Source organism: Dreissena polymorpha, chromosome 1 (genome assembly GCF_020536995.1).
Source record: "Dreissena polymorpha isolate Duluth1 chromosome 1, UMN_Dpol_1.0, whole genome shotgun sequence".
Taxonomy (NCBI): domain Eukaryota; kingdom Metazoa; phylum Mollusca; class Bivalvia; order Myida; family Dreissenidae; genus Dreissena; species Dreissena polymorpha.
The window spans coordinates 67,021,225-67,047,432 of record NC_068355.1 but is presented as its reverse complement, the minus strand read 5'-3'; the positions used below and the strand labels follow the sequence as shown (position 1 = coordinate 67,047,432).

At 34.3% G+C, this 26,208-nt stretch overlaps 1 long non-coding RNA gene across 1 annotated transcript; it reads right to left on the bottom strand.

Annotated features, from left to right (window-relative positions):
• Positions 1–9,472: 9,472 nt before the first annotated feature.
• Positions 9,473–24,500, bottom strand: LOC127833508 (uncharacterized). The gene is made up of 3 exons (XR_008027453.1): positions 24,422–24,500; positions 17,223–17,491; positions 9,473–9,863 (listed from the first exon to the last, which is right to left on the bottom strand). It is a non-coding gene; the product is annotated as an uncharacterized LOC127833508 (long non-coding RNA).
• Between the last annotated feature and the right edge of the window lie 1,708 nt (positions 24,501–26,208).

The following is a 26,208-nucleotide window of genomic DNA, read 5'->3' as shown; positions in this document are numbered from 1 at the left end:
TGTTTGCCTTATCATCATGAAACTTAATCAAAACATTGGTTTTATTTATATTTTGGACGAGTTCGAAAATGGTCCAGATCAGTGAAAAAACATGGCCGCCAAGGGGCGGGGGAGTTTTTTCTTATATGTCTTTAGTTAAACATTGCTAACACTCTAGAGGCCACATTATTGTCCATTCTTCATGAAATTTGGTCAGAAGTTTGGTCTCAATGATATCTTAGACGAGCTGAAAATGGTTACGTTTGCTTGAAAAACATGGCTGCCAAAGGGCGGGGCATTTTTCCTTATATGGCTATAGTAAAACGTTGTGAACACTCTAGAGGCCACATTTATTGTCCAATCTTCATGAAATTTGGTCAGAATATTTGTCTCATTAATATCTTGGATGGGTTTGAAAATTATTATGTTTGCTTGAAAAACATGGCTGCCATGGGGCGGGGCATTTTTCCTTATAAAAATGGCTATTGTAAAATCTTGTTAACACTCTTGAGGCCACATTTATTTTCCGATCTTCATGAAACTTGGTCAGAATATTCATCCCAAAAAATATCGTGGACAAGTTAAAAAATGATGCTGGTTGGTTGAAAAACATGTCCGCCAGGGGGTGGGGCATTTTACCTTATATGGCTATAGTAAAACTTTGTTAACACTCTAGAGGCCACATTTATTTTCTTATCTTCATGAAACTTGGTCAGAAGATTTGTCCTAATGATATCTTGGATTAGTTCAAAAATAGTTTTGTTTGCTTAAAAAACATGGCCACCAGGGGGCGGGGCATTTTTCCTAATATGGTTATGTATCATGCTTTACTAAAACATTGTTAACACTCTGTAGGCCACATTTATTTTCCGATTATTATGAAACTTGGTCAGATGATTTGTCCTAATGATATCTTGGATGAGTTCAAAAATGGTTCTAGTTGGTGGAAAAACATGGCCGCTAAGGGGGGCGTGTCATTTTTCCTTATATGGCTAAAGTAAAACCCTGTTAAAACTCTAGAAGCCATATTTATTGTACGATCATCATGACACTTTGTCAGAAGATTTGTCCCAATGATATTTGGACAAGTTTGAAATTGGTTCCAGTTGCTAAGAAAAAACATGGCCACCAGTGGGCGGGGCATTTTTCCTTATATGAACTTATAAATCTTCTTGAAACTTTGTCAGTATATTAGTTTAAATGATATCTTGGATGTGTATTTCAAGTTGACATTTAAAGCTTTAACTTTGTATGATTCTAAATATGTGTCAATGCTGTCAGTTGAATTTTGAAATGTGAAGTTTTACATTTTTTGTAGATTAAATAATTTGTAAAATGTTGCAGTTTCGTCAATCAGTTTTATAAGACATTGAGCTTTAAATATGATGCAGATTGTAAGATTCTTAATATCTTTCAATATTGTGGATAAGTTTGAGATATCAAGCTTTGAATTTTATGCAAAGTGTATGATTTTAAAATGTTTTAATGGTGTTGATCCGTGTAATGAAGATTGCATAATTTTTATGTTTTAATTCTGTCTATTGGTTTTCAAAATGAAAGACTTTGATTTTGTAAGTGCACTTTTATCTCCTGAAAGATTCTTTTCTAGTGTTTAGTTTATATTTTAAGGCTGTTTGCAAACTCGAAGTGAAAACAGTTCTATTACAATTTGGTAAGGACATGACATTGCATATCTGATTTTAAAATGTACTTTGCTGGCAACGTGTAATTTTCTGAAATGTCTTAGTAAGACTGTTGTTTGCAATCAAAAGGTCTGTGCTTCATATCCAGGGTAATGCATGTTTTTTGTCCAAATTTATGTCGATTCAGACATTGTTCTATGTAAATATGGGGTTTGCTTGAAGGTTCAGTCTATTTTTATGTCCCTCACTATAGTAGTGGGGGACATATTGTTTTTGTCCTGTCTGTTGGTTGGTTGGTTGGTTGATCTGTTTACGCCAACTTTAACATTTTGCAATAACTTTTGCAATATTGAAGATAGCAACTTGATATTTGGCATGCAAATGCATCTCATGAAGCTGCACATTTTGATTGGTGAAAGGTCAAGGTCATCCTTCAAGGTCAGAGGTCAAATATATGTGGCCAAAATCGCTCATTTTATGAATACTTTTGCAATATTGAAGATAGCAACTTGATATTTGGCAAGCATGTGTATCTCATTGAGCTGCACATTTTGAGTGGTGAAAGGTCACGGTCATCCTTCAAGGTCAGAGGTCAAATATATGTGGCCCAAATCGCTTATTTTATTAATACTTTTGCAATATTGAAGATAGCAACTTGAAATTTGGCATGCATGTGTATCTCATGGAGCTGCAAATTTTGAGTGTTGAAAGGTCAAAGTCATCCTTCAAGGTCAGAGGTTAAATATATGTGGCCCAAATCGCTTATTTTATGAATACTTTTGCACTATTAAAGATAGTAACTTGATATTTGGCATGCATATGTATCTCATAGAGCTGCACATTTTGAGTGGTGAAAGGTCAAGGTCATCCTTCAAGGTCAAATATATGGGTCAAAATTGCTCATGTTATGTTACTTCTGCAATATTGAAGCTAGCAATTTTATATTTGACATGCATGTGTATCTCATGGAGCTGCACATTTTGAGTGGTGAAGGGTCAAGGTCATCCTTCAAGGTCAAACGTTATATACGGGGACATGGGTTTCACAAACGCATCTTGTTGCGTATGTAATTAATTTTGCTTAATTTTTGTGATCCCCCGCCAACAGCGGAGGGATATTAATTTGGCGTTGTCCGTCTTTCCGTCTGTCCGTCTGGCACTTTTGTGTCCGGAACCATATCTTGGAAGTGCTTTGGCAGATTTCATTGAAACTTGGTATGAGTATATATATGGATAAGAGGATGATGCACGCCAAATGGCATTGTACATCCTTGAATAATAGCGGAGTTATGACCCTTTGTATTTGAAAAAATGCTTTTTTTGTGTGTCCAGAGCCGTAACTTGTATCCAGAAGTATAATGGCGGGGGATATCAATTCAACGAATTTGCTTGTTAAATCAGTTTTTATTTTCATGATAATCATTTAGTTCGTACTGCAACTTATGATGGATTGTTACTACTATCTCCAGTTATTTGTTTGTCATGGGTCCGTCACCATTTATCTCTTATTAGCTCATCTATTTTTGAAAAAAAAATTATGAGCTATTGTCATCACCTTGGCGTCGGCGTTGGTGTCCGGTTAAGTTTTGCGTTTAGGTCCACTTTTCTCAGAAAGTATCAATGCTATTGCATTCAAACTTGGTACACTTACTTACTATCATGAGGGGATTGGGCAGGCCAAGTAAGATAACTCTGGCGTGCATTTTGACAGAATTATGTGCCCTTTTTATACTTAGAAAATTGAAAATTTTGGTTAAGTTTTGTGTTTAGGTCCATTTTATTCCTTAAGTATCAAAGCTATTGCTTTCATACTTGCAACACTTACTAACTATCATAAGGGGACTGTGCAGGCAAAGTTATGTAACTCTGACTGGCATTTGGACGGAATTATGGGCCCTTTATACTTAGAAAATTGAAAATTTTGTTAAGTTTTGTGTTTTGGTCCACTTTACCCCTAAACTATCATAAATATTGCTTTCGTACTTCGAACACTCGCATACTATCATAATGGTACAGTAAAAGGACAAGTTGCATAACTCTTGTTGTCATTTTACGGAATTATGGCCCTTTTTTGACTTAGTAACTTTGAATATATGGTTAAATTTTGTGTTTTGATCCACTTTACTTCTAAAGTATCAAGGCTATTGCTTTCAAACTTCAAATACTTTCATGCTATCATGAGGTTACTGTACCTGGCAAGTTGAATTTTACCTTGACCTTTGAATGACCTTGACTCTCAAGGTCAAATTATTAAATTTTGCAAAAAATGCCATAACTTCTTTATTTATGATTAGATTTGATTGATACTTTTACAAAACTACTCTTACCTGACATACCACAATAGACTCCACCCAAACCATTCCCCGTGCCCTGCCCCCCTCCCCCCCCCTTAATTTTTTTTTTTTTAAGATCATCTCACAAATGACCACCACACCCTCACACTATACCCCCGACCCCACCCCCCAATTTTTTTTAAGCGGTTATTATTTTTATTATTTTATGTTTGAAATACCGTCCAACCATCGCACCCAAGAATCCCCCCCACAACCCCCCCCCCCCCCCCGGAATCCCCCTTATTGTTGTTTTTTTGTGTTTTTTTTAAGATCATCTCACAAATGACCACCATCCCCTCACACTATAACCCCCCCCCCCCCCAATTTTTTTTGTGAAACTTAAAAAACAAAAATATTTATTTTTATTATTTTATGTTTGAAATACCGTCCAACCATCGCACCCAAGAATCCCCCACCCCCTCCTCCCCGATTTTATTTTATTATTGCATTTTTTTCCCCGCATTTTTGGAAGATAATGTAATAAATGTCCACACCACCACACTATACACCCCTCTTCACTCCACCCCTCCCTCTTTTGTGATTGAAAATGAAAGTCCCTTCACCTTTAAAAAGAAAATAGATGAGCGGTCTGCACCCGCAAGGCGGTGCTCTTGTATAATACTTGAATTGAGCATTTCACAATCTGACAATCATGCATATCATTTATTAGTTTCATAATAAAACGTCTGACAAGGGTCAGATAATTTTAACATATATTGTTGTTATAATTTGTCATGTGTTGTATGAATAAATGACACTTCCATGATAGAGAAAATTTAAATATATTTTTAGAGACATTTGTAAAATGAAAATGAAATAACTATACATTTTACAGTGGCTAGTCGTACGGCTAGACAAGAGGCTAGCCGCACGGCCCCGTACGGGTAGACAATAGGTTTGCCGTACGGCTCTGTACGTATAGCCTTTCCTATGGATATTGTCTAAGTTAAAGACAACCATTTTCAGTGAACTGATATATTGCTTGTATGAAACCATATATTTATCCATTGTCTGAACGACAATTAAATTATTTGTGTGACTCCATTTCTGAGCAGTACCTTGGCCGTCATTGAATTTCATAATATCGATGCCGCAACTAATTAAAACAGTTTTCACTCCTTACATAGGAAAGTCGTCTTATCAAAGAATCAAATTAGAAACCGATTTAAATTGTGTGTAAGTCAATTTCTAGAACGTAACTTTGACGGCTGTCGTCATTAAATTTCAAAATATCGATGCCGCAACTCTTTAATACAGGTTTTTCACGCCTTAGGAACGTCGACTAATTAATGAATCAAATAAGCAACCGTATGACATGAAAGGAAGCCGTGAAAGATGAAGAATTTTTAAAGCGAGATTATACGATTTTTTCAAATATTTATTAATTTACATAAAATGTGTATAAAAAAAAAACAACTTATTAAACATATATTTGAACATAAACTTAAATAAAAGTTAAGAAGAACATGTGTCGATATATGCAAAATAAGCCAGATATTAAATTCTGAAATCGAAAATGTATGTACAGTCGAATTCGCCAGCATGTAAATCGTGCATGTACGATGTGAATCTAAATTTAGTTTAACGGTTCATTTTTAGTGTGAGCGTCAGCTAACGCTAATGTTTTTGCAAATCGGTATGTGCGTAGAAGCCTTAAATGGGCCTTTTCACAGATTTTGACATGTTTTTAAGTTTGTCATTAAATGCTTTATATTGATGAATGTAAACATTGGATTTTTAACGCTCCAGAAAAAAATCAAAAATAAAATTTAAAAATGGAAAAAAAGAAGCCCGTACAAGGGCTCGAACCAGTGACCCCCGGAATCCTGGAGTAAAAAACGCTTTAGCCTAATGAGCTATCCTGCCAAGCATACATGAGAGGTGTATTCTATACCTGATATAAGCAATCTTCGTAGTTTCACAAATTTAAACGATAACAACAGAACTCTCCAAATTATTCAATCGTTTCGCGTTGCAACGCTCTATAATTTTTAGGTTTTTAAATCGTGAAAAGATGCATATAATGGCTATATTAGACCATGGTGAATGTTCAGTAATACTGATTCCTCACAAATATCATAACTAAAACGAAAATTTGCGAATCTGAAACAACTATTTTCAATTTTGTCAATTTACCAAACCGTGAAAAGATCCCTTTAACTATGACATGGAAAGACAACCACTGTCCGTTGCAGCAGACTACACATTCTTCTAGCGTCTGCTAGGAAAGATAACCACCACATTTGCCTGTTTATAGTCCACCACTCACTGGTGCACTGCAGTTGGTGTATATGAGTAATAGAGTTTAACAGCTTGTAAGACGATATTGGCCAGTCTAGTGTTTATCATTGAAAATCTGCACATACTGGCTGCTTTCAGAGAAAACAGGGCTTAATGCATGTCAAATAAGATAAGCCTGTGCATACTGATTAGCTTGTGCAATGCAAACACGCTAAACAAGGACGACATGTCGTATTGTATAATGTTTAAAGGGTCTCTTGTACTGGGATGACAATTTATGCATAAGCATTTAGCCCTGTTTTCCCAAAACGAAGCTAAAAATTTATTTTTTATTAATGATTTAAAAAAACCCATCTGAACCTGTGCTTTAAGACACACTCTTTATAATTTTGAATGGATTGTGTCCATTCAAAACTTGCAATATAAAAAGCTATAACATAATTTTTTAAACTGATGTGCGTCTAAACTTATACAACAACGAACACCTACAGTGACGTCAGCGCTTTGATAAATTCCTGCAACCATTTATTCGCCACACGAACACTAACTAAAAATACGAATGCTTCAGTTATAGGCTACTATTCCATCTGTCCGCAACCGCATATCCGCATCCGCAAAAAATAAAACAAGTAGAAATGCACTGCACTTATTCCATTCATCCGTATCCGCACGCGAATAGGCGTCCGCAATAGAACGCTCAAGTGAGCATTCTTGGGCTACTATTCCATCTATCTGTAAATGTATCCGTATCCGCAAAATATACGGACGCTATATTCCATTTATCCGCATACGTCGAACGTATCTTTATTTTTGTATATGGATAAAACTAAAAATTATAATTATTGAGATAATTATAATGAAGGACAAGCTGCTAAGCGTGAATTTAAGTAGATATAAGGTACAAATCATCGTTCTGTCCGTAAAAGGATACAAATGGTAAATACCTGAAACATCTTCTTTTAGTGCCTTGGCTATGATTTTCCATACATTTAAACTTTAAAGTATAATCAGAGTCACGATATGCAGAACTGCGTTGGTTGTATAATTCCGGGTATTTTTTCACGAATTCGATAGATTTTCAGTTTATTTTTTAGATGACAGCTACTCTCATCGTGCTAAATGCCGTCCCTATCTCGTCCGCATCCGTTTGCGGATAAATGGAATATAGCGTCCGTATAACGATTTTGCGGATACTGACGCGGATACGGATGCGGATGCGGATTGGTGGAATACTAGCCTTATTTTAGGAAAATATGTACGAAATATCTTCGTCACAATCGGCTCGGGCGCTTATTTGTCTTTGCTGCATATTACTGATTAACAGCACTAAATGACAATTCTATACTTTATAAGCCGTACGGCTAGACAATCTCAATAGGAAAGGCTATAATACGTACAGCGCCGTAAGGCTAGCCTATTGTCTAGCCGTACGGGGCCGTACGGTTAGCCTCTTGTCTAGCCGTACGGGACTGTACGACTAGCCACTGCCTTTAGTTATTGGAGGTTCTTATGTATTATACCCAGTCGCAAGTGTTATAGGCTATACTCAAATCTTTTCGTCCGTCTGTTATTGGATACTGTGATGGGTTATGTATCACATTCAATGTTTTTTTTTTGTTTATAAGACAAAATCAGATTTTTTTTCAAAATACCTTCCTTTTAACTAATTTGAAAGCATTTTTACAGGTCCATTCTTGCGAAGCAATAATGCAAGTTAAAAAACTGGTTTTACAAGTCCCTATTCGATATTTATGACATAACTATGACTAAAATCTTCAGAATAGTTCAAAGCACGAAATGAATATCTTTCTGTTGGACATGAGGAAGTGGACCGAATATCGATGACTGGATCATTTTCCACGAAGGCACATAAAACTACAGTAAAGTTCCGCTACTTTCAGCTTGGTCTTAATAGCATGTCGGACTTCATAATTAACAGGGTATTTTGTTCTTTATTCAATACTTTGGGACCATGCAATCTTGAAAAATTGCAATTTACAGTGTTCAATGTGGTCTTAATAGCGGTACTCTTCTTGTACTAGGAATCGCTGCGTGTTTTAGTCATTATCTTTGAAATCCTTTTCGAAGCTATCATAAAAAACATTTATACTCGTGTCACGCCAGGGTGACATCACGTCAGGTTTAAACACAATAAGTAAATACATATTGTTATAACGTTTAAATATTCGTTTGACTTCTATTTTTCATTTCAATTTAATAATCCTATAAATGTTTTGTTTTTGGTTGTCATATCTATTTACCATTAACGATCCGCAACTGTTTTACCTTTACGTATCTTTGCAATGAAACTGTTATAGCGACAACTGTTTCATTATAGCTGCTTGCATCACACGGACACCACTGTTATATAATTCAATGATTTCTACAAGGATGATTCTATCCTACATTATCTCAATTGTTTAACCAAGGACATTGTGCTTTTAAAAGTTCCGGCGACTACAAAATCACGCAACAGGAGAAAATAACACGATACGTAGTCAAATAATGCAAAAATTCAAAAAAATATTAAAATAACATTAAACACATATTTAGTTCACCATTGTGTCATTCCCTCTGTAAAATGAATTCGACTCAAAATGTTATTAAATGTATTATGCAAGGAAACCATGCAGAGCGATTCATGCATAGGCCACACAAATACAAACAAATCTGATCGTGAGGATTTAATATATAAAGTTTGAGGTCGAGAAGATCTTAACCACAATTCTAATGCGAGTGTCGCAAGATATAACTATGCTCAAGGCCAACTCATTTTTTAGCAAACAATGTTTCGTATTTCAAGTGACACTATCTCAGGGACCCGGTATGTCGGTATAAAGTATCACAGAGTATACATATATAAAAAAATAATTGGGTCATGGGGACCCAGATACGAGGTTTAAAGTAAAAAAATGTATATGTTATTTGTCTGCAGAAATAACTAGATATATTAAGTTTTGAGTTATATATAGGTTGTTGAAGGTAATTCGCATAAAACACGCTATTTTTCAGTTGGATACTAGCATGGGAAAGGGAAGTACCCAACACTCCGGAAATATATCACAGACCCTATATTTAACCCAGTATGAGTATATATATATATATATATATATATATATATATATATATATATATATATATATATATATATACATTTTGTTTGAGAGAAATTGTTTGAGATATATATGGAATATGACATGACCGTGTATGCACGTAGGTTGTACCGCGTGAGATGATTGTATTCCATGAGCTCGCAGAAAGAGTGGAATAAGATGACTTAAAAGCTATTAATTTATTTAAACACACCGGTACACTCAAGTATTGTAATATTCCATTTATCAGTTGCGCACGAATTTTGATTTTTTAGATTAGGATTAGTTGTATCAATCCGTTGATAGAAATGTGTTCATATAAACAAAAGTCACAATAATGGGATTAGTCTGTAACGTTGCTAACACGCATTGATCTAGCAAAAAGGTATTCTATATCTAGCCTTTCGGAGAAATCGTTTTGCCATCAGACCAATTCAAAGTGGAAATTTTTGTTGGATCAGTTTGGAACTCATAATTAAACGAGAATCCCCATCCGGAATAGGTCATTCCGAAGTCTATGGCCGCCACCAACAGACAGTCGTCAGGCCTCGCCACCGACAGACCGGTGTCAGGAGCCTGCAAGGAAATCAATTAAAAGAGTATACGTATCGAACCATTCATGCGTCTAAAGTTAAGACAGAGCAATAGTGTGAGACATAAAGTGTTATAGAGGCTATATTAAGCGTTGATTCCGTCATTTAGCGTCAACATTGCGATATATAATGTCAAGTGTCAGTGTGTCCACATGTGTCGTTCTTAATTTACCGTATGATTTTACGCAACGCAAAGGCAATACTTTAAATACATAGAGGTACACACAGGCATTGTTCCGTTAAATTAAATGACAATAAATAAATACCATAAGTTAATATGCTACATAATACCGCGCCTTATACGAAAACTAAAACAATATTTCATACGCGTACCCCCTCCCACTCGGACTTATTTGCACTTGTTAAGATACATTTTGAGTGGTGTGTGCCCCTGATACATAGCCATTATAAACCTAAAACTTAATTGGCGTCTTGCTTTCATCCTAAGAAACCAGATATAAGTTATACAACGAAAACAAATAATCAATTGATACAAGAAAGTAATTGATGCCATTTGCCAGTTTTTACTACGACACTAAAACACTATAAGGCATGATATCACCTGCAAATGAATTATACAATTAACATAAGTTATCACAAATGTAACTAGACACATTTTCCATTTATCATTTACGCTATAATAAAATAATAAATACATAAATATCCATTATATCATGGTAATTGATGATGTAAAAAAAATAATGTTTGAATTTAATCATGAATTTTCAACCATACCCATATAAAACTATTCAAATTATATTATATAAAACTTATTAGCTGTCGGCTGTGATTATGTTCATGCCACCATTTTTTTAAAATTATACAGCTGATTTTAAGTAAAAATAGGATAATTAAACGAAAACTTGTCCACACTATACAAATGTTACTTTGTCAAGTAAGTTATTATATTGTTTCTTGATTTAGAAGAATATGTCATGATAGGTAATTTAGACATTTTATAATATGTTGTTTAAAAAACCACACGGTTTATACTTGACATTTTGAAAAGAGTTAACAAGCCTTGTTGCTGATATTTGAAAAATGTACAGTACTATTCATAATTTCTAAAAACAAAATTAAACTGTTACTTGGGAAATATCAGGGTTTCTTTAATCTTTTTTCTAATATAATGTCTGTTCATTTGGCAATGTCACGCCAACAAACGTCTGCACTACTGCACTTTCTCAATCTGTGTTTCATTAGAATGTCATACAAAGAGCAGTTCACAGGACCAAGTTATGTAAATTACCACTGTCACCAAATTGTGAGCAGGCAGAAGAACTGACAGCAGATTTCAGCTAATGTTCAAGCACAACCCCTTACAGTGTTTCCTAGTTTGAATTCAGTAAGGCCTGCAGAGTATTTTTGGGGCAAGTACACTGGCTTTTGAGCAAGTTTCTTTGATAATCTGTTCAGTTTAACGAAGAAGTTTAAAATCAAAATTGTCAAGCAATGGCGGTGAATGAATGGTTTGAGCGCCCTCTCAAGCAGGGAAGTGCCTTTAAAAGAGATTGCGTACAAGAATATCAATATAAAACCGTGTAATGATACTAACATATTTAAGATAAGCAATGAGCAGTAAACAACAATGCTATGCAGTTTGTAGAGTAAATTATGACCTAATATGTACTTAAGTGATCTAAATATCTTTGGAAGCTGCAAATTATCATCACGCCTTAGAATAATTATAAGAACTGCATGGTGAATGGAAGAGTATCAGCTCTATTGAAAATGTACATTGTAGGAAAATATCCATGTAAACATTTATGTTTAAAACGTTTTTCAATAGAAGCAATTTCTTCATAACAAAAAAGCTACACAATAATAAATCATAATTTAAGACCGTGATGCTGTGACATCCTCTTCTATGAAATTTGACTGTTGTTACAAGCGAATCAATGCATAGATATTCATGATTTAATTAAATTTGCTAGTACGCTAAAGAGAAATATTTGTTTAGTTGAATCAGACAAAATAAACAAACTTAACATATACCTTTAACGTTTTAGCCGAATGCCACCCACCTGAATGCTCCTTACAGATATATCCCCAATGAATGAATTGAAAAACTAGCCATATTAATAATCAAATAATATTGTTTAATTAGCCGGAGACAAAGGATAGTAATCAACCATTGATAGCGCAACGTCAAAAACCACTATAAAATTGGAATTGTAGCTGTTGCACATATAAATTTTCTAGACATAAATAAGCTTGGTTTTATTTTCAGTTATGTATTACATATGTTTACTACATAGTATGTTAATGTTGTATTTGAAAACTGGTTAGGTCATTCTCACAAGTTGTTCGCACAAGATAACTACAATCGTAAACATATCATTAATGTGTCACAATAGCTTCCTGTTACACCCTTTAAATAAAGAGAAGTTTTAAGAGTATACCGCGTAAATGGTAGAAGTCGAAGATATTTTGCTTAAGTGATGGACGAGCTCACTAAGACCTGTATTTCCTGGATCATTAATTAATTCGACGACAGTATTTATGCGCTTGCAAAAAAAAGATTTTTTAAGATATGCTTCTAGTATATCATTTAAAAACATGTTAATATACACAAATAATGTAACATACATAAGGCAGACATTCTGATGAATAACCCATCTCGTCAATTGCAAAATAAACAAGGGACAAAATTGTCACAAAACCAGGTTTTCAATAGAAAAAGTCTGATAAAGGGAGACAACTGCAACTCAAATTGTGCATTGCTACTGATCGTTCATCACAATAACCCCCCTTGTTTCAAAATCAATCTGTTTTTCGACCCCGTGACCTAGTTTCTGACCCGGCATGACCCATATTCGAACTTGACCTAGATATTGCTTAGATACAACTTCTGGCCAAGTTTTGTAAAGATCGGATGAAAACTATTTAAATTAGTGAGCGGACAACATGCTGCTCAATGTTTAAAACGCACTAAGTGACCCCGTGACCTACTTTTTAATCCGGCATGACCCATATTCGAACTTGACCTAGATATTGTCTAGATACAACTTCTGACCAAGTTACGTAAGAATCGGATGAAAACTATTTGAATGAGAGCGAACAACATGCTCAATGTTTTAAACGCACTAAGTGACCCAGTGACCTAGTTTTTAACCCGGCATGACCCATATTTAAACTTGACCTAGAGATTGTCTAGATACGACGTATGACCAAGTTCTGTAAAGATCGGATGAAAACTATTTGATTTAGAGAGCGGACGAGCTTGTTCCGCCTGCCCGCCCGCCAGCCCGCCGCATTCGCCAATCTAATAACCAGTTTTTCCTTCGGAAAACCTGGTTAAAAATACCACTCCATACAGAACGCCCAGTTATTGTGGGCCAAAGTGTTTCGAAACGATTTTCGTGTAACAATCTCCTGTTTCATTGACTTTTTGACCTCAACCAAGGAGACATAATAAAAATTAGCATGGTCATTGGTTAACTCTTTCTCAATCTTTGTTGTGAGTTTTATGTAAAAATACCCTGTTACTTTGACCATTGACATGTTGACTACATAATCGTCGTGTCATTCTAGCTCAGATACGCCATAAACCTCAAACAAATTGCAACAGAAAATGTGTTGGGTGTTTTAAAATCATAAATGCATACAGTATAACAGATCAAAAGTCTAGAAAAATCTAAGCTGGGGAAAGGTACACAAAACGAGACCAAATATAGGCTAATGAAGTTATTTATTTTTCTACTTTGAAACTCCCTAAAATTCAAATGAATTTCATTTCCCATCATTTTTACATAAAACATCCATGTTAACATAGCTATATATAAACCTATAATGACAATAAAAGTAACAGAAACTATATTATCTTTCATTACACATTATTTGTCCCCTTTTTATATATAAAATTGAAAAGTTTGTGGGGTATTTCTATATGATAACACATAGCTTTTATTGAGAAGTGTTGAATATAACAATGTGAGATAAGAATATATCTGTCAGAATTTTCATAATTATACAAATATTTATTTTAACTTGTATTGTATCTCTTTATAAAGAATGGGAGGGGTTGTCTTTTTCAAAGTAATTTAATTTCAATTCATGTGAATTTTCTATAAAGAGAGTATCAGATACATAGCTTTTCTGAATTAAGTTCAAACACATTTGCTAAATATTAAAGATATATAATAATACATTGACCTTGGGACACAATGGTTGACCTTAAAATATCATATTATGCGGTTAAACTATGTAACTATTATAAAATCTGTAAACTTGATTATTTTGTACATAATAATTTCAATAAAATTATGTTACGTAAACTAATAAGTACATCTTTGAATAAAAAAACAAAATGCAAATGATGTAAAACATGGTTTTAAAGTCGCAGTAACAATAATGGTTATAATGATAGTTTAAACTCTGAGCTTAGTTAATCTTGAAGTCTAACAATGAATGCGTCATTGTACAATTTGCGTCTCATTTATTAAACATGTGTTTTAGTCAATATCAGAGTCGGTTTCGTTGTACTTCTCTACATTTGTACAGCTGATTCCACGACATCCTGAGCATCCCGCAGAACACTCTAAACCGTTTTTCCTACATAAACATCTCTTTGTGTCACAGTGTTGTTTGCATTTGCATTTCACCATTTTCAGAAGCTTCTCGGGTGCAGCAGGTCGATCCGTTTTCTGGGGCATAAACTTATTGTCTTTCAGTTCGAATCCTCATTCAGTAGACGAAAGAATTTCTCCGTTTTCAATCCATTCATGAACTTGGAAAAACGTCCTCATACTGTGGTTTTTAGCGGCGGCGGATGTTGGTGGCAATGACTTTATCTAAACGTAGTTGGTTCTCGACATGACCTTTAGCGAAAACATCCTAAACCTCAATAAATCCAGTGTCTTAACGGACAGTCCGCCAAATAATGCCACCAAAATTCGTTCACCACTCACAATAACAACATCCTTGGTGCTGTGTGACAAAAAATCGAAGGCATGGTTAACTCCCTTTTAATGTTTCAGGAAAGTTGTTAAAGCTGCGCCTTTGCTAATGCCGATAATATGGGATGATGGGTCACAGCCAGATATTGCATGTAAAACTGGCAACGTTCTGGTTTGTCCGCCCAATACTTGTTTTGCCTTCTGAATATCCCATTTCAGAACAACTGTTGATGTCGTTTGTTTGGCTGTTGTCTTTAAGACGACTGTTTTATGAGTTCACTTTATGTGATACAGGACAATTTCTAGCAAGTCCGTGTCATTACCTACGATGACAACATTGCTGGTTTCTGCAATTTGTAAAGCAGTCTTTACTATCAACACATCAGCATCCCCTTGAGCGTGGTCAACATCGAACCCATTCCTCTCCAATTCTCCAGCAAGCGCAAAACTGAAGTTATGTTTGTTTTCGGTACTCTTTAAGAAAGTTTCCTTCTTTGTTGATAACGGCGTCGATTCAGTGAAATACACCTTTGCACCAGTTATACCATGAGTTCTTCGTATATGTGTCGTGTCTTTTGTAGATGGACCAGATGCATATCCGTCAAATACAATGACAGGATTAGGATACCTGTTGTTGATTTATTTAACGTAAGTCTCGGACATTTCTGAAAACAACATCCCCTTCCTCCAAGACACTTGATGTAATAATAAGCTTCCATCCCGTACATATCTGTAGTTTGTATCATTAAGGTTTTCTTCATGCATGTAGTCCCCAACATTCCTAATCGCTTTTGCAAGTTGCCATTTCTGGGACTCCCTGATAAGTCCATCAGAACCGAATAGAGAAGAAAGCACACCTATTGTCTATTTTAATATAGTTTGGGTAACAAAATGTTTTTCTGCACTCCACATTGAAAAACTGTCCGGATTCAACTCTCAAACTGTCATTTCTTTTTTCACTTGCATCATTGATTTCATGGCAGCCCTTCTCACTTAGTTTCACTGTCTTTGAATTGTTGTCAAACTACCGCTTACAGATTCCACATAATTACGATAAAAAAAACCAATAAGCAAGATTAAAAAACAACGCAGTACATGATGTATACATTCAGATTATTAACAAAGCAGTATATTGAACTACACGTCTACGCGAATTTTTACAAGCAATCATGACGATTATTATGTATACATTAAAGACGTCATTTAAAAGTTCGGTTTTTAAATACGTTTAAAGATTTTATGGCAGATATAGTCTTCCGTAGTTTTTCATTTTTCTACAAGTTCTCGTCACCGCTATAACTCGATTTTTTGGTAATAGCTTTATCATTATCAATCAAAAGCAGAATATAAATACATGTGCAGAAGAAATTTAACAAAAAAAAAACCACAACGTCGATCATTGGAGCTCCTGTTTTGAGACGACAGATGCTTTTATAAACGTTTTTGGATTGTCATCAATGTGAAAACACGAAAACACATTACATTTATCATTTACGGACATTCTGCATCGTTTATACCTGTATGCGCTAAAATATAAATTATTGAATAAGAATATATTGCTAGACTTACCTATCTCATTTGAATGTTGATCCTTATATTGTCCGGCTTTAAGAAATAATCGAAACCCACTATCGTTCATCTGCAGTCGATGTTATTCGTTTGTAGATCTACGGTAGTCGAGACCAGTCACAAAAATCATTTATTAAAATTACTTTTAAAAAATAACAAATTTTACAACTTTCCCCAACATGGATTTTTCCAGACTTTTTATATTATTAATATAATGCTTTAATCAGCATATTTGAGCACTCAGAAATACTGTTGCAATTAATTTGAGGTCAAAGTGTAGATTGACTGGACTACAGCCATCTTATTTCTTCGCAAGTGAACGGCATTCATTAACTCTAACCCTAAACCTAGGTAAAAGCATTAACTAACATCCTGACGGACAGGTGCAGGCAACCTAATGTTAATAATCAATTTAATGCATATCTTTATTCTTGTTCTTTGCTTAAACATGTTCACACATTCATGTTTATTTTATGTTTCTCATTTGATGTCTTCAATTTACAGCACATTTACTAAACCCTTTGCAGTTTAATTAAGAAATACATTGTTACTATCGTTATTTAAAAAAGGGTCTATACTACAAGCTGCATGTTTACCTCGTGTAAACCAAACGCACGATGTCAGCAACTGTAGCGAAGAATTTAAAGCGTTACAAAAGCTTTCCTTTTTTCAATTTCAATGTTTTATTGTTCTGTATCTTCCTACTAACAAACTATGCTTGTAGCATATTGCTATGTTTGAAATGTTATTTCGGTAGTTTAAATACATATTCATTTATATTCAGATAGTATAAATGCGACCCACTTTGATAGGCAAACATTAGGGTATGAGGGGGGTGGGGGGGGGGGTTACCACACGTTGTAATAAACGGTCACCTCCTGTCTGTTGTGAAATAAAGGGCGATAACGTTCCAGAGATTTCAAGATGATATCCATTGTTCAACCTGTCAGGCGGTCACGAGACATCTGATAACTGGTTTTTATACGAAGTCGCCACAGTGCATACTTATATTTCCAAAGGCGTTGGATGTCATCAGATTGCCAATTAGGTTGTTGTTGCACCCGAGAGTGACATGGTGTTTCGATATATTATCTTTGTTGTCCTAGCATCAGTTTTCCGCTTGGTTTGGCACAAACACATTCACCTGAAATATTAAAAAATATATATATAATTTTGCTAGTTATTATATAGGTTCAATACTTTTGTTTGAAATGTATGAAGTTTTGACATTTTTATACATTTTTTTCGACATTACAAAATGATCAAAATTTTCGACACCATTATTAAATAAGTAGGAAAGTGAAAAATATGTATTTATAAATCAAATATTCTATTGTGACGTTAAAAAATATCTATGAAAACGTTTATGGTATTAAATTCTGAATTGTTCTAATAAAAATGATTTATATGTTCAACATTCATGTCACTTTGACTCGAAACTTAGCTTAGTGTAAATATGTTTTAAACGATTTTTCAAATATTCAGTTAAGAAACTGAGGTTTGATAAGATTAACGTGATATTTCATATATTATTTAACTAAAAGTACATGCAAGTATACAATAAACAAGTACATATACTTCTATATATTATTTTAGACATTATCATTATCAATAAGGATGCTACGTTCAACTGACCAATCATAAAAAACGTGGTCAACACACTAAAGCAGCAATCTGTCTTCAGCGGCCACATCGACATTGCCATTGACTGGCTGCTTAACACAGGTTATACTGTATAATGCTGTTACATAGGATGGCATGGTATTAACGACGATTTTTGTTTCAGTCTCAAACATGGGATTTCAAAATGACTTGTATCAATGGTACCATTAAAGCAAGAAATAATTGCTTTTAATTAACTTCGTTTTTCTTTCGTACAGAGTGTACGAAGTATCCACTATATTGGAAACTGTCACATTGTTGCCGGCTTACTTTAAGTTTCGCTATCGGTTAGGTAGCAGTACCCAATATTTTGCACATCAGGTTATGTGAAGTAGCCTAGGTCGATAACGATGTCAAATATTCGACACAGAATACACTGTTTCAAATTTTATCATAAAAATCTCAACGAGAATAGTGTGTTGAAACATCGTCGTGTTTTTTATGGTGCATGCAAAGGATAACGTCCGTAGGTTTCCATTCAGGTAAATTTAACATGCTTTTGAAGTATATTCATTATTTTCTCAATTTGTCTCGAACGACGTTTGCTTAGGGAAGCACACGGACCTGCACTTGTGTATATAAGGGGTGCATATAGACTCCCAGAGCTGCCACAGCAAAAATTATCAAAGGCTCTGGGAGTCCGTTTATATGGACTAGTGTGTTGTGCAGATCTATATACATGTTGGATTGATTAACTGTAAACAATAAGCTTACGATTCGCCCCACTAACGCATCGCCCTATGTTTAATAACGTTTTGATCCATCAATGCTAGTGGTAGGACTACGCGATAGTTTGTAACTTTCTTTGTGTGTACCTGGTGTCCTTTGATGATGTACCATACTTTTATCAACATGATATTAGTACATAAATACACTATACATTTTAATTAGTGTATAATTATACTGTATCTTGTATTTATAACGTGTATAAATATTACAACTAAAAGCTTGTAATCGAATTGTTTATAATATAATCATTTGTGGCAGATAATCTTAAAATAATGTATATTTTTATTATATTTTTTATGATTTTAGACTACTAGTTGGTAAATGTCCTATCATTATGTCATATCGCATTAAATACTTGAAATGTTTATTTTAAGGTCAGAAAACAATAACAAATGAGCTCATTGATCATCTTAAGACAATTTGAATATATATAATAGATTTTCTTGTTGAGCCTGCATGACCGTTTAGTTGAAAGGAAATCACTGGATAGAGAGGGAGATAACTGCAATGTATTCAATGCGTATTATTTCTTCTTCTTTCTTCTCAAGTTCTTTTCTGTGTTTTCACTTTTCTATGTTTTCACTTACAGGTTCAAAGTGCCACTAATTGCTTTGTGTGAAAGAAATTTAAAGAACAATGTGTTTATGCACTTATGCCTGTCTTTTGTACGCTGACATTTGTTTTCAAATCCCTTAACTGTATATACCAATCCATATTTTTCTAAACAATAATTGCATACACTGATCAAGATAAAGGGCCAATAATGCAACGACCAAGCAGGTAGACAATAGAATTTAAGAAAAGTAAACGTTAATGCCAATTCATGCTAATTAAACAAAACAATACGCGTTAAAAAGACACTCAACCCTGTTCAAAGTCTTACTAATGATAATTGTTATTTAACTTGAACATTTCAAAATTATTTGTAGGATATATCGCGTTCTATTTCAGACACGTTGTAAACAGCGACCGTATTTCTCACAAGTTTTATTTTGATGCATAATTTACACGCCTATATTTAATACAATCACTATGTCACACCATTTTCCTGATTCTTACTCGAGCTTCATACAAGGTTTTCATTATTAATGGAAAGTATTTGCATCTGCAAAAACGAAATAAATTTAATGTTTTAAAGTTATAATTATGCTATCATTAATTCTACGTTCGTCTCATGTGCATTGCACATGAACTAACTAACTTCATCCAACCCATACCATGTGCAATAAATAATGTCGTTACAATAGATTAAATCAATCTCAATTTAAGTGGGAGAAACCCATGTGTATATATTTTTAAAACATATCAATTTGACTTTGAATCCAGCCACCCACAAAATATGCAACCATAAGCAGAGTAATAATGTAATGATATCATATATGACATTTCATTAAACACGCTTTAAGCATTAACCAGTCGTCCGTTGCGCATACGCTTCGTTTTAAAGCAAGTAACGTATATTTTATTTCGTTATGTTTGGTGATTTATTGATGAAAGTTGTGAATTTGGCGCGAAGTCGTGCGAAGTCGCCGCGAATAGTATCGTGCAGTTGAGGTCATTATGATTGTTGTTTATAATTTTCAGTTATACATTTGAACGTTATTAAAAAGGTTGAACATGGATTGCGTTTCTCTTTCCATTTACAACCGATTTACAATTATAATACGATCGCCGACAATGAACGCCTGTTTTGTCAAAATGCCATCCTGCAAATAAAGCATCGCGTCCGACATGATTTTGCCAGTCGTACCGTACGGTGACCTATTATCGACGATTTTGTTAACATTTAGAACGAGAATATCGTGATGACGTCACACGCATGCGCTCCGAGTATTTTATTTAAGTAACAATACAACGATTGAAGAAAAAGACAAATACAACACAAATGAGACAAAACAGGTCTCATTGCATTTCAAAATCTTTCTTCAAATAAAATAATCAAAATGTATCCATGTTTTATACATATTATTCGTCCTCTTCATTAAATGTCCCCATAAATTGCAAAGTGAAGCAGACGAACGCACTTGTGTATAGACAATACTTTCATTTATTTGTTTTATGTATACAATTTTTTTTTTTCACTTTCTCTCGATTTTCAGAAAATGCTGCTTGAAATCATCGTAGATTCTAGCATAAGAACTGTGCTCACACATCGCGTCAGGTGATATTCGCATGTTAAGTTGAAATATCACCGTCCCGATTGGACATTATTTCATCAAATCTTTTCATTGTAACCTGTATTTGAACAAATGGCGATTGTTAATGTTTATGAAATTCCTGAGTGCTCGTATGTGCCTATGTTGCTCAAAATAAGAATGACCAATAGAAACTTGTTAAACTGTAAATATAATTTTAATACCCTAATTACTGTTTAAGTTTATATAAAATATGTTAATTGAGTGAATCATTTTTTTAAGCTGAGTTTACCGAATGCCTATTGTAACTGAGTTCTCTCCCTTACGGTGTGACTTCACGATAAATAGGTCAATCACGCAAGTAGTGTCTGCAGTGTGAATGGAACTATCGGCTTTGCGTGGTTAAACATGCTGTAAATAAAAATAATATGCAGGCTTTTTCCGCTTCATTTTGGGAATACGCCACACTGAAATTTTGGGAATTTTGCGTCGTGAAAATCCCCATTTTGGGAAAAAAAATATTCGCAAAATTGGCTCAAATGGGAAAAATTATCGCATGTTTTTCTTATATTTCAAAGAAGCCGTTAACTGGTAAATAACGACTATTTTGATAACTTATTATTAAAATTTTACAAAGTATTATGAACATGTGAGATAAGTACAGGTTTTTAAATCTGAATTTGGGGAAAAGGCCTGGCCTTATTTGAGGTGAAAAAAATCGTGCGAAGCGCCGGATTTTGAGGAAAAAAAGTAAAGTCTTAAGTAATCATTTACATATTTTACAGTTTTTAAAACAAATTCAATGCAACAGATAATTTAATTATGCAACACTTTCTATTTTCTACACCGGATCAGGTTAACTTATATATTTCAAGGTAAAAAAAAAATTTTTTTTTTTTTTTTTTTTTTGGAATTGGGAATTTTTTTTTCAATTGGGAAAAAAACAACCAGATTTGCATTGGGAATGGGGCCGAATTTCGGACCCGTGGCATAGGGCGGAAAAAGCCTGATATGGCATGGATTAAGCGGGAATTAATTAAATCTGTGAATGTAAATCGTTTGTTGTTGCATTGTTTGCATACACTCAGACATTATGTTACTCATTTTATATCGATTGTATGTCATTGGATGATATTATCTAAGTACGAGCAGTGTACCAGGCTAGGCATAAGGGTGTTCAAACTACAGCTATACCACTCGCCCTCATCGTTTTACCTTCAAGTGGTAACTCTGAACATGAGGAGGTTTTACTGCTTCATCCTTAATAATTTAAATATTTCAGGACAATTCAACAATTTCATTGCCCATGAGTCTCGAAGATATGATGAAAATACGAAGTATTGTACTTTGAAATATAAGCCACGACTGGCTTTGCTTCAGTGCAGTGAAACAGCTATCCAAAACCAAACAAAAAAGTATTTTAAAATATGTCGAACGTATACATAAACTCCTTGAATAAAAAAGAGTTTTAACATTTATGTATACTGTCTGTATGCTGCAACAAATATTGCCGCTTCATACATTTAAATAGTGCTTAAACGAAATTTTAATCTAAGTGTCAGTGATGTATTTTAATTGATAGGATGTATGGCATGTCAAACGTTGCAAAATTCAATGTTTGTTTCCATATTTATATATTTCTGATAAAATAACTAAAAGAACACTCTGATATGCCATGTGTACGCAATATGTGGACTCTGCTATACCCGAGGAAGATTTTAAGACGTGTTACGGTCATATTGCGTTACGGTATGCACGCTCTGGTTCATAATAAATTAATAACAAAGATTTGTTTCATCAGAATCCTAATGGAAGTTGTCGACTCTTACTACAAGTTCGTTTGGTGTGACCGTGGTGGCGGGTGAAAAATCTGATGTGTTTCACTCAAATGTTTATACCATGTATAACACTTATAAACAAGTTTTTATTTTTGCAATATATACTGACAATATATTATCTTTCAGATTATGTTTCAAGAAGATAACCGGTAGCAATAAAACAGCGGGATACCCGGAGAAGGTGCAGGTTGGTTCCATTGTTTTCTGAACCATTCAATGTCGTTTTTTGGGGGACCCGACCGATTCTTCTTGGTATTCTGTTGTCTTATCTTTGTCATTTCCTTTCAGTGGGCTACTTGGCGGCGCCCGTCTTCTCTCCAATACCTTACAGCTGGTCGTACGTATCGTTCCAGCCCCGTCGCTTCGTTTCGCCCGCCAGTACTTCCCTTACGTCTCTTCAAGTTGAATTTGACTACAATTTACATCAACAAGTATGGAGGTCTCGTCCATCAAGTGCTAGGCACTTAAATTCAAGTGCACTGTGCTGCAATTTAAATGGCCCCATAAAACCTGACAGCGTCCATAGTTGGATTTCAAAGGCTTTTCCATGTCCTGACTTGTCAAAAGAACTTTGGCAATGGCTAAATTGCAAATATCGATTGATAGCGGGTCATATATACGCACGCTTGTATGCAGTCCTTACAACGTAAGTACTACACTTGCAATGGCACTTGCACTACGCCTTTCTGGTCACTGGTACGCAAGGAATAGGGTGTGGTTGGGTTAATGTCCCGGAACCAGAAGTGAGAGTCGAGTATCAGGTGAGAACCAGTTGAGCCTGTCCTCTCGTGGGAGCTGGTACCAAGCGACAAATAATTATGAAATTGTTAATATCCGCGCTTATGTGACAGGTAACTGTTGTAAGTTTCCTTTAAATTAGAAAAGTTCGCAATTATATTGGGCATTGAATTACCCCTCCCCCCCCGACATAATTATCTCACTAAATCCAGGTCAAACCCATCATCTTCTTCAAATACGCCGAAATTAAAACCGTGTAAATGATATTATTATACATCAAACTTAAAATACTTTCCCCTATTTATCTTCATCGTCATGTGATTGTCTCTCTCGTGCGCGAGTTAATTTTCGAATATATATATATAACTTGTGCTATTTTTGTCGAAAGTAGACTGATAACCCAGCCGATAAATAAACTCCTTGATAAAGAACTAAAACGAGTGTGTACTCTATGTGTATGTTGCAACAAATATTGCCGTATGTATGTCAGCGATAAAATTACATTGATAGTAGTTACATTTGAATATATTTTGTATTTGATTTTTTTAGTTTTTGTATTTATTATTTTGCACACAATCATATTATCGCCTTAATCAATTCTAAGAATATTTTATTTTGATAGTTTCGATTTCCATTCAGAGGACATTAACATATTTGTTGATTAATATTTTTAGCAAAAATCGACTATTGGAAACAAACTTCTCAGATTAAAAAAGATAATTTATGATTTTAAAAAATCAAATGTTCACAAAAATCCATTACTATTATATTATGTTAATTTCAATTGTTGGTTCACTGAGTAGTTTTAATACATGGTATCAAGAGGCGTACTTAATGATATGATGATCTGTTTTACGAATGGATATAATACAAAAACAACGCTACAAACGTAACATATTATACAATCTACTTGTAATAAATATCAGCAGTAATCTAAACATAACAAATCGATAAATAATTCGTCAAACCTACCGAATTTCTTTGTTACTGCGCATCAACGGTCCATGAATGAAGTAAACAAAGCTTCAAAGTACAAAGTCCTCAACGATAGTGAATTTTATTTTAAAATACCCGGTACGGTTATATATAAGTCATTTACACAGTTTGTATGTTCTTCTATTTTCAATACCCATTTACTTAATATAATAATGGATAAAACAATTTCATCATATTTAAGTAATTATGAGGAAATAAATCATTTGCATTGCGATACATGTTCTTGAAATATGTCATGGTACATCTGCAGTGATGATGATTGTCAGGACATGCTGTTTTCTCCAAAACTCGAAGGGGACGATGTACCCAACTATGCAGAATTCACTTTCTTACTTGGATGATAGAAGCGAAAACCTGGTCCCTGGATAATATTTGTGATATCAGTTCACCTTTCCAAATGTACGTTGAGGAAAACAAAAATGTCTTGGTTGAATAGCAACATTGATTGTTAACATTAAAAATATACATTAAAGGGATCTTTTCACGCTTTGGTAAATTGACAAAATTGAAAAAAGTTGTTTCAGATTCGTAAGTTTTCGTTTTAGTTATGATATTTGTGAGGAAACAGTAATACTGAACATTAACCATGCTCTAATATAGCCATTATATGCATCTTTTGACGCTTTTAAAACCTAAAAATTATAAAGCGTTGCAACGCGAAACGATTGAATAATTTGGAGAGTTCTGTTTTTGTCGTTAAATTTTTTGAAACTACGAAGATTGCTCATATAAGGTATAAAATACGTCAACAATGTGTACTCGGCGGAATAGCTCAGTAGGCTAAAGCGTTTTTACTTCAGGACTCTGGCAGGACTCCAGGGGTCACTGGTTCGAAACCTGCTCCGGGCAATGTTCTTTTCCTTTTTTTATTTTTTTTCCTGATTTTTTACTGGAGCTTTTACGATCCAATGTTTACATTTATCAATATAAAGCATTTAATGAATAAGTTAAAAAAATGGCAAAATCTGTGAAAAGGCCCCTTTAAGTAATCAAAATAGCAAATCAAATAATTATTGATTGACAACACTTTTAGATCACACCAATTTTGGTAAGGTGTGATTATAATTGACAACTTACCGCTTATTGGGACACACAATTGGAATTAAGGAAATTGCCAAAAATATAATTAAATGTACATGCTCTTATATTTACCTAATGTTCAAAACATCCGATACACATCTGGTTAATCTCCAATATTGATAAGTCATTTGCAAGTTGCATCCTTACTGCAAACTGGATGTATGCGTTCTATAAATAACTTAACAGGCGTCTATCTGGAGCCAACGCAAGTTAAGCCAACCAGACGACATTTTTAAATAAAAGAACATTTGTTTCCCACTTCAATCAAGATTTTAATGACAGCCTTCTGAAGTTGTGATTCTTTAAAATAAATACATTCACACCGACAATTCATCAAATAAACGACATCGATTAAAACATCTGGTTCAGCCGTCAGTAACGTCAGGATGAAAACCAACAGCTCGGTACCAAATATTTGATGAACATAACAAAACCATTCTGATTCAAATAGCTAAACCTTCATTTAGTGCGTATATTTTAACCAATTATTGTGCTGGTGTAATTATTTTAATTCTAAGGGTAATCGTTGTAAAATGATTGAGACATATTTAAACAGTGGCACTTATAAATTGTGGCTAGTATATATTTCAAGAGCTGGTGATTCCATTAATTTGATCTTTCGGATACATCCTCTGTTGCATCACGATATCACGATTTGGTGACGTAATATCACTTCACCTGTG